The following is a 12,005-nucleotide window of genomic DNA, read 5'->3' as shown; positions in this document are numbered from 1 at the left end:
CAATAAAATGCTGCTTTCTCATCATCTGTCTATCAGGATCTAAGTTTCCCTGCTGCAACAGGTAGCTGGTGCTTACAGGGCGAATCAGGAAACACTGACCTCTCGAATTAGCCACTCCTATGGTTAGTAGAATTCACTGGTATTCGCGCCAATTTTTTTTTTATTGAGATAGATCCTGACTGCAAAGACTGTGTTATGTCAGTTTTATTCTTATGTGTTCACACTGCACCAATAAAAATCATACTGCCATATGGAATATGCACATAGCAAAAGTTTCAATGATCTAATTGGTAGAGGGGTAATAATAACTAACTTGAAGTTGCTACCCTAAATTCCAGTAATTATAAATAAGGTGACCACTATCATGAGTCACAGTTTCGTCACCAATTGTGATGCAAAATAGTGTAGTGTATTTAGAGCTGTAAGATCATGAAAGTAAGAAGCAACATTTTTCAGCTATTCAGAAAGCTGTAACTTTGCTGCCTATTAATGTGGCGACCTTGGTGCTCTCAGTAAAACCTACTGTACACGATTTTGACATCAGTCATATAGTGTGAGGTCTCTATCTCTATACATTAGTGTTAGGCTACACTCTTGTATAGAAATAGCAATCAAAAAAATATTCTATTTGTCTGTTTAATCTGAGGAAGAATTCATTGATAAACATAAAATAAACTGGGAAAGCCCCATAAATGGTAACTATAGTTCCAAGTAACGTTTCAGAGTACATACATAAGGAATAACACTATTTCTGGTCATTATATGACTTGTGTCCTGCATTTTTCAATATTTTCCCCTTACAATTCTTTATTTCTAATTTGAAATGACTCTGAGCTTGGGTGTGGAGACAAACTGCTGTTATGTCTACCGTACATTAAACATTCAGAAAGACATATTCCTGTTCTTCATTCCTTAGATAATGCACAGACTGAAGCAACAGCTTGGAAAAAAATATACAGCAGTTTGGCTGTGAATCCAGCTCTGGGGTAAGGTAAAAGATTTGTTAGAAAGCTCAGAATATAGTATTCTGTCTCTGCTAGTTTTTTGTTACTGATCCTCTCTCCAAAGAAATTAGAAGGAATAACTTGACACCCCCCCCATGCTATCTTATCTTGAGCAAGATGACGTTAACCTGTTTTATCAGAGTGGATGGTAAGTTCAGGAGGCAGGGGGATAAGAAGTGGATCATAAGTGGAGAAAGTAGCAGATTTTTGCAAAGTTTGTTGAAAGTACAGTTCATATTTAACTAATTGCATAAGATGAAAAAATATCAGCTGTTTCCATCAATATTCATTCAATCTTGGCCCTCTTGAAATTGTTCCAGAAAATGAAATATTTCTCCCAGAAAATTATTGCAATTACATACAGTACAGACCAAAAGTTTGGACACACCTTCTCATTTAAAGATTTTTCTGTATTTTCATGACTATGAAAATTGTACATTCACACTGAAGGCATCAAAACTATGAATTAACACATGTGGAATTATATACTTAACAAAAAAGTGTGAAACAACTGAAAATATGTCTTATATTCTAGGCTCTTCAAAGTAGCCACCTTTTGCTTTGATGACTGCTTTGCACACTCTTGGCATTCTCTTGATGAGCTTCACGAGGTAGTCACCGGAAATGGTTTTCACTTCAGAAGTGTGCCCTGTCAGGTTTAATAAGTGGGATTTCTTGCCTTATAAATGGGGTTGGGACCATTAGTTGTGTTGTGCACAAGTCTGGTGGATACACAGCTGATAGTCCTACTGAACAGACTGTTAGAATTTGTATTATGGCAAGAAAAAAGCAGCTAAGTAAAGAAAAACGAGTGGCTATCATTACTTTAAGAAATGAAGGTCAGTCAGTGCGAAAAATTGGGCAAACTTTGAAAGTGTCCCCAAGTGCAGTTGCAAAAACCATCAAGCGCTACAAAGAAACTGGCTCACATGAGGACCGCTCCAGGAAAGGAAGACCAAGAGTCACCTCTGCTTCTGAGGATAAGTTTATCCGAGTCACCAGCCTCAGAAATCGCAGGTTAACAGCAGCTCAGATTAGAGACCAGGTCAATGCCACACAGAGTTCTAGCAGCAGACACATCTCTACAACAACTGTTAAGAGGAGACTTTGTGCAGCAGGCCTTCATGGTAAAAAAGCTGCTAGGAAACCACTGCTAAGGACAGACAACAAGCAGAAGAGACTTGTTTGGGCTAAAGAACACAAGGAATGGACATTAGACCAGTGGAAATCTGTGCTTTGGTCTGATGAGTCCAAATTTGAGATCTTTGGTTCCAACCACCGTGTCTTTGTGCGACGCAGAAAAGGTGAACGGATGGACTCTGTCTGGTTCCCACCGTGAAGCATGGAGGAGGAGGTGTCATGGTGTGGGGGTGCTTTGCTGGTGACACTGTTAGGGATTTATTCAAAATTGAAGGCATACTGAACCAGCATGGCTTCCACAGCATCTCGCAGCGGCATGCTATTCCATCCGGTTTGCGTTTAGTTGGACCATCATTTATTTTTCAACAGGACAATGACCCCAAACACACCTCCAGGCTGTGTAAGGGCTATTTGACCAAGAAGGAGAGTGATGGGGTGCTACGTCAGATGACCTGGCCTCCACAGTCACCAGACCTGAACCCAATCGAGATGGTTTGGGGTGAGCTGGACCGCAGAGTGAAGGCAAAAGGGCCAACAAGTGCTAAGCATCTCTGGGAACTCCTTCAAGATTGTTGGAAGACCATTTCCGGTGACTACATCTTAAAGCTCATCAAGAGAATGCCAAGAGTGTGCAAAGCAGTCATGAAAGCAAAAGGTGGCTACTTTGAAGAGCCTAGAATATAAGACATATTTTCAGTTGTTTCACACTTTTTTGTTAAGTATATAATTCCACATGTGTTAATTCATAGTTTTGATGCCTTCAGTGTGAATGTACAATTTTCATAGTTATGAAAATACAGAAAAATCTTTAAATGAGAAGGTGTGTCGAAACTTTTGGTCTGTACTGTATGTTTTATTATACACATGTTTATTTCCTTTGTGTGTATTGATACAACAGAACAAAAAACAGTGAAAAAATGGCAAATTGGACATAATTTCACACAAAACCCCAAAAATGGGCTGGACAAAATTGTTGGCACCTTTCCAAAATTGTGGGTAAACAACTTTGTTTCATACATGTGATACTCGTTCAAACTCACCTGTCGCAAGTAACAGGTGTGGGCAATCTGAAAATCATATAACCAGATAAAAAGGGGAGAAGTTGACTCAATCTTTGCATTGTGTGCCACACTTTGAACAGAACAGAAAGAGGAGAAATTAACTGTTGGAGGACTTGAGAACCAAAATTGTTGAAAAATATCAACACATTCTAGGCTACAAGTCCATCTCCAGAGATCTTGATGTTCCTTTGTCCACAGTGTGCAACAAAATCAAGAGGTTTACAACCCATGGCACTGTAGCTAATCTCCCTGGATGTGGACGGCAGAGAAAAATTGATGAAAGTTTGCAACGCAGGATAGTCCGGATGGTGGATAAGCAGTCTCAATCAAGTTCCAAAGAAATTCAAGCTGGCCTGCAGGTTCAGGGTGCATCAGTGTCAGCAGAAACTGTCGACATTTGAATGAAATGAAACGCTATGGCAGGAGACCCAGGAGGACCCCACTGCTGATACAGAGACATGAAAAAGCTAGACTGCAGTTTGCCAAATTGTATGTGAGTAAGCCAAAATCCTTCTGGGAAAGCATCTTTTAGACAAATGAGACAAAGATAGAGCTGATTGGTACATCATATCATTCTACCATCTACCGAAAACGGAACAAAGCCTACAGTCCTGCTCATCGCTATTGGCACCCATCAAGTTTAAGTACATAATGTGGAATATCTCCTGAAAAAATGAATCAAATGAAACAGTTTTTTTGTATAGAGCACTTGTGTTAAATACAAAAGATCAAATGATAAACAATAATTTAAAACCAAAAACAATGGGAGGGAAAAATAGAAAAACCTAAAGCTTGCTGTGTCACTGGTATTGGCACTAGTGATGAGCGAGCGTGCTTGTTTAACCCTTTAACCGAGCATGCTTGGGTGCTTACTAAGTATCTTCGGCGTGCTCGTATATTATGTTCGAGTCCCTGTGTCTGCATGATTTACAGCTGTAAGACAGCCTCAACACATGCAGTTTGTTAGGGAATCCTCACATGTGTTGAGGCTGTCTTACAGCTGTAAATCATGCAGACACGGGGACTCGTACATAATATACGAGCATGCCGAAGATACTTGTAAGCACCCGAGCATGCTCGGTTAAAGGGTTAAATGAGCACACTCGCTCATCACTAATTGGCACCCTTTACATTAATTTCGTATGGGAACACATTTTGACTTGCCTGTGGTAAATCAGAAAAGAGATTCTCCGGTGATTGTCGGTGCCCATGTGACATGAATTAGTCAATGGATGATGACTTCAGTGTTTTAAAAAGTCACATGGTAGGCCCTGTTCATTTGTTATAATGGTGAAGACAAAGGAGCTGTCTTAGGACATCAGAACTGCAATTATACATTTTGGAAGTCTTGTGTTTGCTAATAAGGCCATTTCCAAAGACCTAGGCATCCCAGTTTCAACAGTGCGCAATGTTATTAAGAAGTTTGCCAAGCATGGAATCATCAAGAACCTCCCTGGACGTGGGGGAAAGAGGAAAATTGACAAGAGAAGTCTTCGAAGGTTGGTGCGAATGGTGGAAAAAACACCATGTAAACATCCAAAGACCTGAAAGCCAACCTGGAACAGTCTGGGGTCATGGTTTCATTAAGTACCATACGCTGCACACTAAACCAAGCAGAGCTTTATTGATGAAGGCCAAGGAAGAAACCATTGCTGAGGAAAAGACATAAAAAGAAACGACTGATCTTTCCCAAAGAATACCTTGACAAACCACAATCCTTCTGGGAAAATGTTCTGTGGACAGATGAAACAAAAATAGATTTTTTTGGCTATGCAAAGCAACAGTTTGTTTACAGACTGCGCAATTAAGCTTATAAGGAAAAGAACACATTACCAACAGTTAAGCATGGTGGAGGATCCATAATGCTTTGGAGTTGCTTTGCTGCGTTTGGCACTCGAGGCCTTGACCATATCACAGGAATCATGAAATCACAGAATAATCAAGAGATTTTAGAGTGAAATGTCCTAGCCAGTGTAAGAAAATTTGGTTTGAGTCGAAGATCATGGGTCCTCCAGCAAGACAATGTCCCAAAGCATACAGCCAAAAGTACACAGCAATGGTTGAAAATAAAAAAAATGGACGGCTTTAAAATGGCCAGCAATGAGTCCTGACCTCAATCCCATTGAAAATCTTTGGAGTGAGCTGAAATCTGCCATTGAGAAAAAGAACCCTGCAAACATTCAAGAACTTGAACAAACTGCAAAAGAAGAATGGAAGAAAATTCCAGATGAGAAGTGCAAGAAGCTTATAAATGGCTCCAAGAAACATTTAGAGGCTGTCATCAATGCCAAAGGGTTTACAACCAAGTATTAATTAGGGGTGCCTTTATTGCTACATATACTGTTTATTCTTTGAAATTGAAACATGGAAGTTGAAAAACAATGTTTCATTGTTGTATTACTTTGGACCACTAATTAAAAAATCCTGAGGATATAACTTTGGTACATTTCCATTTTCTTTCTGAAGATATTGTACAGTCTATAAAAAAAATGAAAGGGTGCCAATAATGGTGACCAGCACCTAGTATAAAGTCAAGTATGGTGGAGGGTCAAAGATATTTTGGGTTTGTTTTGCTGTCTTTGGCACTGGGTGTCTTGCCTGTGTGCCAGGAATCATGAAATATGAAGATTACCAAAGGATTTTGGGTCGCAATGTAGTATCCAGTGTCAAAAAACTGGGTTTGCGACCTAGGTCATGGGTCTTGCAGCAGGACAATGACCCCAAAAATAATTCAAGAAGCACCCAGAAATGAATGGAAACAAAGCGCTGGAGAGTTCTGAAGTGGCCAGCAATTAGGATCTAAATCCCATTGATCACCTGTGAGAAATCCTAAAATTGCTGTTGGGAGAAGGCACCCTTCTAATATGAGAGACCTGGAGCAGTTTGCAAAAGAAGAGTGGCCAAAAATTCCAGTTGAGAGGTGTAAGAGGCTTGCTGATGGTTATAGGAAGCGATTCATTGCAGTTATTTATTCCAAAGGGTGTGCAACCAAATAATAAGTTGACGGTGTCAACAATTTTGTCTGGCCCATTTTTGGGGTTTTGTGTGAAATTATGTCCAATTTGCCTTTTTTTTGTGTTGTTCCAATACACATAAAGGAAATAAACATGTGTATAACAAAACATGTGTGATTGCAATAATTTTCTGTGAGAAATACTTCACTTCCTGAAACAATTTCAAGGGTGCCAACACTTTTAGCCATGACTGTGTATAAATATCCACCATTTCAAAAATCTCTTGATCCACATAATAATGTTCTACTTCAATCTAATTAGTTTCACTAGTTTTTTTTTTGTAAATATTTAATTGCGCTGGATAAAACTTGCTCTGCATTCATTTACAGTGGAAATCAGCAAAAAAACCCAAAAGACACGTACAAACCATTTACGAAAATGGGTCATGTAACAAAAAAAAGTACATAGTAATCCGGTGAATGATTGCATTGAGGAACCAGACGTTTTACTTTTCTTAACTGCTGATAGTTAGACTCATACAGAAACTGGTTGGACAGTGCAAGAAATTAATTACACGCCACACCTAATATGATTGTTTACATGTACCACATGCCCACACATAACTAAAATAACACGCAGCAAGCAAACATAGTTCAAAGCTTCATTTATACATTTTCCAAACAGGATCGGTTGCTTTTATTATAGGTATTGCGTACACACTGTTTGTGTACTGTTCTTGCCTATTAGTTGAAGTGATACATCATTGGAGGGCTGCAACATATGTTTCTGTATAGAGTGTCATTTGTTGTCTAATGACTATCAATGAAATAAAAAAAAGTAGATTAATAGGTAAGTTGCCCAACATATTCCAAAAATACATTTTTTAGCATTTTCTGGGGGGTGCATGGGGTACTATGGATATATTTTATGCAGTCACTGGAATCTAAACTGGTACATGTGCTGAACAAGTACAGAAAATATGTGGAAAAAGCCTTGAAATGAATCTCCAGATAAATCTAATAAAAAAAATAAAATAAAACTAACTTCATGTCAGTCATATTAGAACTTATAAGGCTGATATCACTGGTCATCTAAAAGCAAACCATGGATATATCAGTATATAAGGCATCCTTCATGTCAGTGTTACCTGCAACCAAAGCAGATAAATAACTGCTTGGCATATATGACTGTGCTTACCTTTATAAGAACAAATTATTAAAATCCAATCCAATAGAGCCCATTTTTCTTATTATAAGGGACATAAAGAAGAGATTGGAGTTGTGCTCACATACACACTAGATTGTTGGTGGATCCCATTAAAAATAAAATCATACATAAATAAATAAATAGGTTCTGATGAGAAATAAATCTAATATACACAACCACCTTATAAAAAATGACTTTTAGGCTATGTGCCCATGATGCAGAAATGCTCAGGATTTTTTCCTGAGCGTTTCTGCATCTCCCTGGCAGAAAAAACACATGTGGATTGTACATGCGGATTGTACATGGGGATTGTACATGCGTTTTCCTGCCAGGTACATGCGGATGTGAAGCGTTCTTCACATGCATTTCCGCATGCGGGTTGTCAAGCGCTTTCTAAGCGATTTTAGCATCACTTGGAAAGTGCTTGACAACTTGATCACACTATATAAATCCATGCAAACGGCATGGATTTATATAGTGTGACCCCAAAGAATGGTTAAAAATAAAATAAAAAAAATCTATACTTACCTTCTGATGGCCCCCGGAGTCTTTATTCGATACGTCCTGGCTGCAGGCAGCTCGCGGTACACTACACTGAAGGACCTGCCGTCACATGAATATGACGTCAGCGCAGGTCCTTCAGTCCACCACAAGCTGCCGGCAAACGAAGACAAGCACACGGCGGTCCATCAAAAGGTAAGTATAATATTTATTTTTTATTTTATTCTTTTTTTTACAGGTTCTATGGTACCCGGGTCCGGAGGAGAGTCTCCTGTCCTCCAGACCTGGGTACCATCCGCACATTGGAACGCATGGATTCCGCATGTACAGATGCAGTGATGCGAATTCCATGCGTTCCAATGCAAGTCAATGGCGGCGAAAACGCAACGCTTCCGCAAAATAATTGGTAGTGCTTCGGATTTTTTTGCGCAATGATAACCCGCAGTGGAAATTTCCGCAGCATGTGCACAGCACATGCGGATTATCATTGGGGAACATGGCAGGCCTTCTACCATGCGTTTTTCAAGCATTTCTGCAGCGTTTTTGCCGCTGCGGAAACGCTTAAAAAATGCATTGTGGGCACACAGCCTTACATGCCTATTTTATTGTAGACTGTAAGGCACAGAGAGAATGCTTGTTTGCTACAAAAGAACAATAACAGCTACGTAGAATAAATTAAATATTGGAAATAGCTAAAAGTAGAACACATAAAATAATATTTTGGATGGACACACAAGTGCAGAATTGTATTCACTGCTAATACAGCATTCCTCAATCCCTTCAGGTGCTACTGAATGTTTCCCTGTAGCCGTCTCAGTTTCCTGCAACTTAGCATAAGAAGCATCAATACAATACAGGGATTGTAAATATAAAATGTTTTTTTTCCAATTCAAACTAATCTTAATTACATAACTATTTTTAAGTTAACGGATGGACCTCCTTGAATGTGTTTAAATGATAGATGTTCAAAACCTAAGATAGAAACAAAATGAACATATATCCTGCTATAAGTAAGTACAAAGCAATAGTGCATATAAATAATATCGGGTACTTAGTAAACACTGTTTTTAATCAAAAAAAGCGTAAAAGCCATCCAACCAGCGACAAGGTGTACCCAGTTGGGATGGTCCTAGCCTCTAGTAAAACCTTACCATGTGTCAAAAATGATTTTAATGTGAAAACGGGCCGAGCAAGATCGGGCCCAACTATTGACACCAAGCAATAGGAAGCTATATAGACTTAATGACCAGCTTAAAGAAAGGGAGGCCACACTGGGCATGTTTATATAGCTTCCCATTGCTGGGTTTCTATAGTTGGGCCCTGGTCCTGTTCGGCCCTTATTCACATAGAGGTAATTTGGGATAAAATTGTAAAGGTTTAAATACCAAAGGTTACATTACTGCTGTAAAAAATAGAAATAACTGAGAAATCTTAGCACATAAATTGGCCAATTCATGTATACCTGGCAGTCACGGTAAGGCATTTCTCGTTTCCATGAACCTACCTAATGTGTATCCTCTCTTAGAGACTAAAGTCTGCATGTGTATGGGAAGGTAAGAACCTGCTGTAATTAAAACCGCCTGAGGCTTAGAGGTGGAGTGCTCAGTCAGAAGGCCTATGTATACAAATATCAAAAGACTGGCTGTCACTTCCAAAACAGAAAACTGGTGTGTACAGGTGCTTACTAAGAGTAGCCATCACCATATATAACCCACAAATAAAGTAGCACTCTGCAACATGAAATATATGAAGTTTGAATTGCATTACTGCTCTAGAAAATAGAAATAACTGAGAAATCTTAGAGCATAAATTAGCCAATTCATGTGTTCCCGGCAGCCACGGTAAGGCGTTTCTTGTTGCCAGGAACTTACCTAATGTGAATCTTCTCTTAGAGACTAAAGTCTCCATGTGTATGGGAAGTTAAGATGGAGACGGCTACTCTTAGTTAGCACCTGTACACACCAGTTTTCTGTTTTGGAAGTGACAGTCTTTTGATATTTGTATACATAGGCCTTCAGACTGAGCACTCCACCTCAAATCCTCAGGTGGTTTTAATTACAGCAGGTTCTTACCTTCCCATACACATGCAGACTTTAGTCTCTAAGAGGGGATTCACATTAGGTGGGTTCCTGGCAACGAGAAACGCCTTACCATGGCTACCAGGTACACATGAATTGGCCAATTTATGCGCTAAGATTTCTCAGTTATTTCTATTTTCTAGAGCAGTAATGCTATTCAAATTTCATATATTTCATGTTTGCATACTTAGCGTTGCAGAGTGCTACTTTATTTGTTAGTTAATACTAAATGTTGGGACCAAAAAAGGGGGTTTTCCAGCTCACCAAAGATGATATCCATCCAGCAGTGCAAGACTTTGGGACAGTCCCAATTGGGTACACCTTGACGCTGGTGGGATAGCTTTTGCGCTTTTTTTGATCAAAAATAGTGTTTACTGAGTACCCCATTTCATTTATATGCATTATTGCTTTTATTTACTTACAGCAGGGTATGTGTTCATTTTCTTTATATCTTAGGTTTTGTCTGTTTAATGGACAGTGTGAACATGCTCCTAGAGGTTGCATGTATACCAACTTACACTTCAGTTCATTTCTTTCAGTTTTGCTTTATGATAGATGTTCAGCAAAAAGGGACATCCTTCCTCTAAATATGTCAACATAACTACCATACTACATACATCATTCATCCCATGTTTCCCACATTAATTAAATGTAAATCCAGAAGGTTGGTATGCAGTGTACCAAAATAATACATGCTAACTATCCATGACTCCATTTGTTAATTATTGTGACTTGACTACAACAGGCGCATAGAAAAAACATGAACTAACAATAGTGGTGAAAATTTATAGAACGTATACAAAAATTAGCAATCAATAATAGTTATATTGGTGGTCACGGCCATTGGTACATGCTGGAAGTAGAAGTTTTACACCAGCTGGGATTACTGGCTGATAACATGCATTCTTAACTAGGGTCAGTTGACCTGCTGGGGGTCTATAGATGAATACAGAAATAACCTATTTTCATATCACACCATCAAAAAAATCTCCAAATGGCTCAAATGAAATTAATTCAACACTATTTAAAAAAATATTCTGAGGAAAGATTCATAGACTTCACAAGGCTATCAATGGGATCTATGGTACAAACCTAAGGTATGAAATATTAAGCGGTTTAAGTAAATATTGCTTGAAAAGCAATTGTACAGTAGTTCTTCTTTATAGGAGTAACAAGGTTGTCATCTTTGAAGAACCAACAATGCTTTCAATTTTTACGCCCTTCACTTCTTCTTTCCCATGTATGTCTTCGTTACCAACAAGTACAATATTTGATGAGATGTCTTCTGGTCAGTAGTGCCTGGACTGAAGTTTGACGTATATGAATACATTGCTCTTTGGGTAAATGTTTGACTACTTAAGACCTTTGCAATTATTTAGATAAATTCTAAATTAACAATCCTAATTACTTGGTACGATTCACTGTGACTTTGTTTCCATTGGCCATTTCTCCCCAATAATATTTTTCCTTTTTGCCAAAATCCCATAAATAAGTGAGGGCATGAGCATTTCTAAATATTATTACATAGTCTTATACCATGGCATCTAATTTCAATGCCGAAATTGCCTTTAACAATAGAATCAATCTCATTGAAACATACATCCTACTTTTTATCATGTTCAAAGGTTGACATAACAAATACAGATTTGTAACATTCATGTATAATAAGATTGTTATAAATTAATTATTAAATTCCTTAACTAGAGTCTTTGTAGCTACTGACCTTTCTTTTTCAACACGGAAGATTTCACGGGATGAACCAGTTTTGTTTCGGAGCTGTGGCTGCAATGAAACTTCAGCTTACTTTGAAACTATTAACATGCACACAGCCCTTTTAACTCTTGCATTGCTTTTCTTCATAATTGGCATAACTCCCAGAGGAAGTTGAGAAACTTGGATAAGTTCCTATTAGTATCAGCACAGTCACCTAAGAGGTATAGATATGAGGATTTCTTAGATTCTTTGTGTTACATTCACAATAAAACATGTCCTAGCAATGTACTGCTTTACAGCCCCAAAATCCCATCACAATTCATAGCTTATAATTAAGGCAGCTTACAT

The 12,005-nt window shown here is 38.5% G+C and overlaps 1 protein-coding gene across 2 annotated transcripts in view; it reads right to left on the bottom strand.

The window, feature by feature from the left end:
- SH3RF2 (SH3 domain containing ring finger 2) overlaps positions 1–11,801 on the bottom strand; it is a 152,958-nt gene extending 141,157 nt beyond the window's left edge. For both annotated transcript variants that reach the window (XM_073651277.1, XM_073651278.1), the window contains exon 1: positions 11,668–11,801. The gene's annotated coding sequence lies outside the window, so the exon portion shown is untranslated. The remainder of the gene's footprint in view (positions 1–11,667) is intronic.
- Positions 11,802–12,005: the final 204 nt, after the last annotated feature.

Source organism: Phyllobates terribilis, unplaced genomic scaffold (assembly GCF_046119375.1).
Source record: "Phyllobates terribilis strain yellow unplaced genomic scaffold, ASM4611937v1 Scaffold_11__3_contigs__length_659146591, whole genome shotgun sequence".
NCBI classification, from domain to species: domain Eukaryota; kingdom Metazoa; phylum Chordata; class Amphibia; order Anura; family Dendrobatidae; genus Phyllobates; species Phyllobates terribilis.
This window is presented reverse-complemented; position numbering and strand designations above follow the sequence as displayed.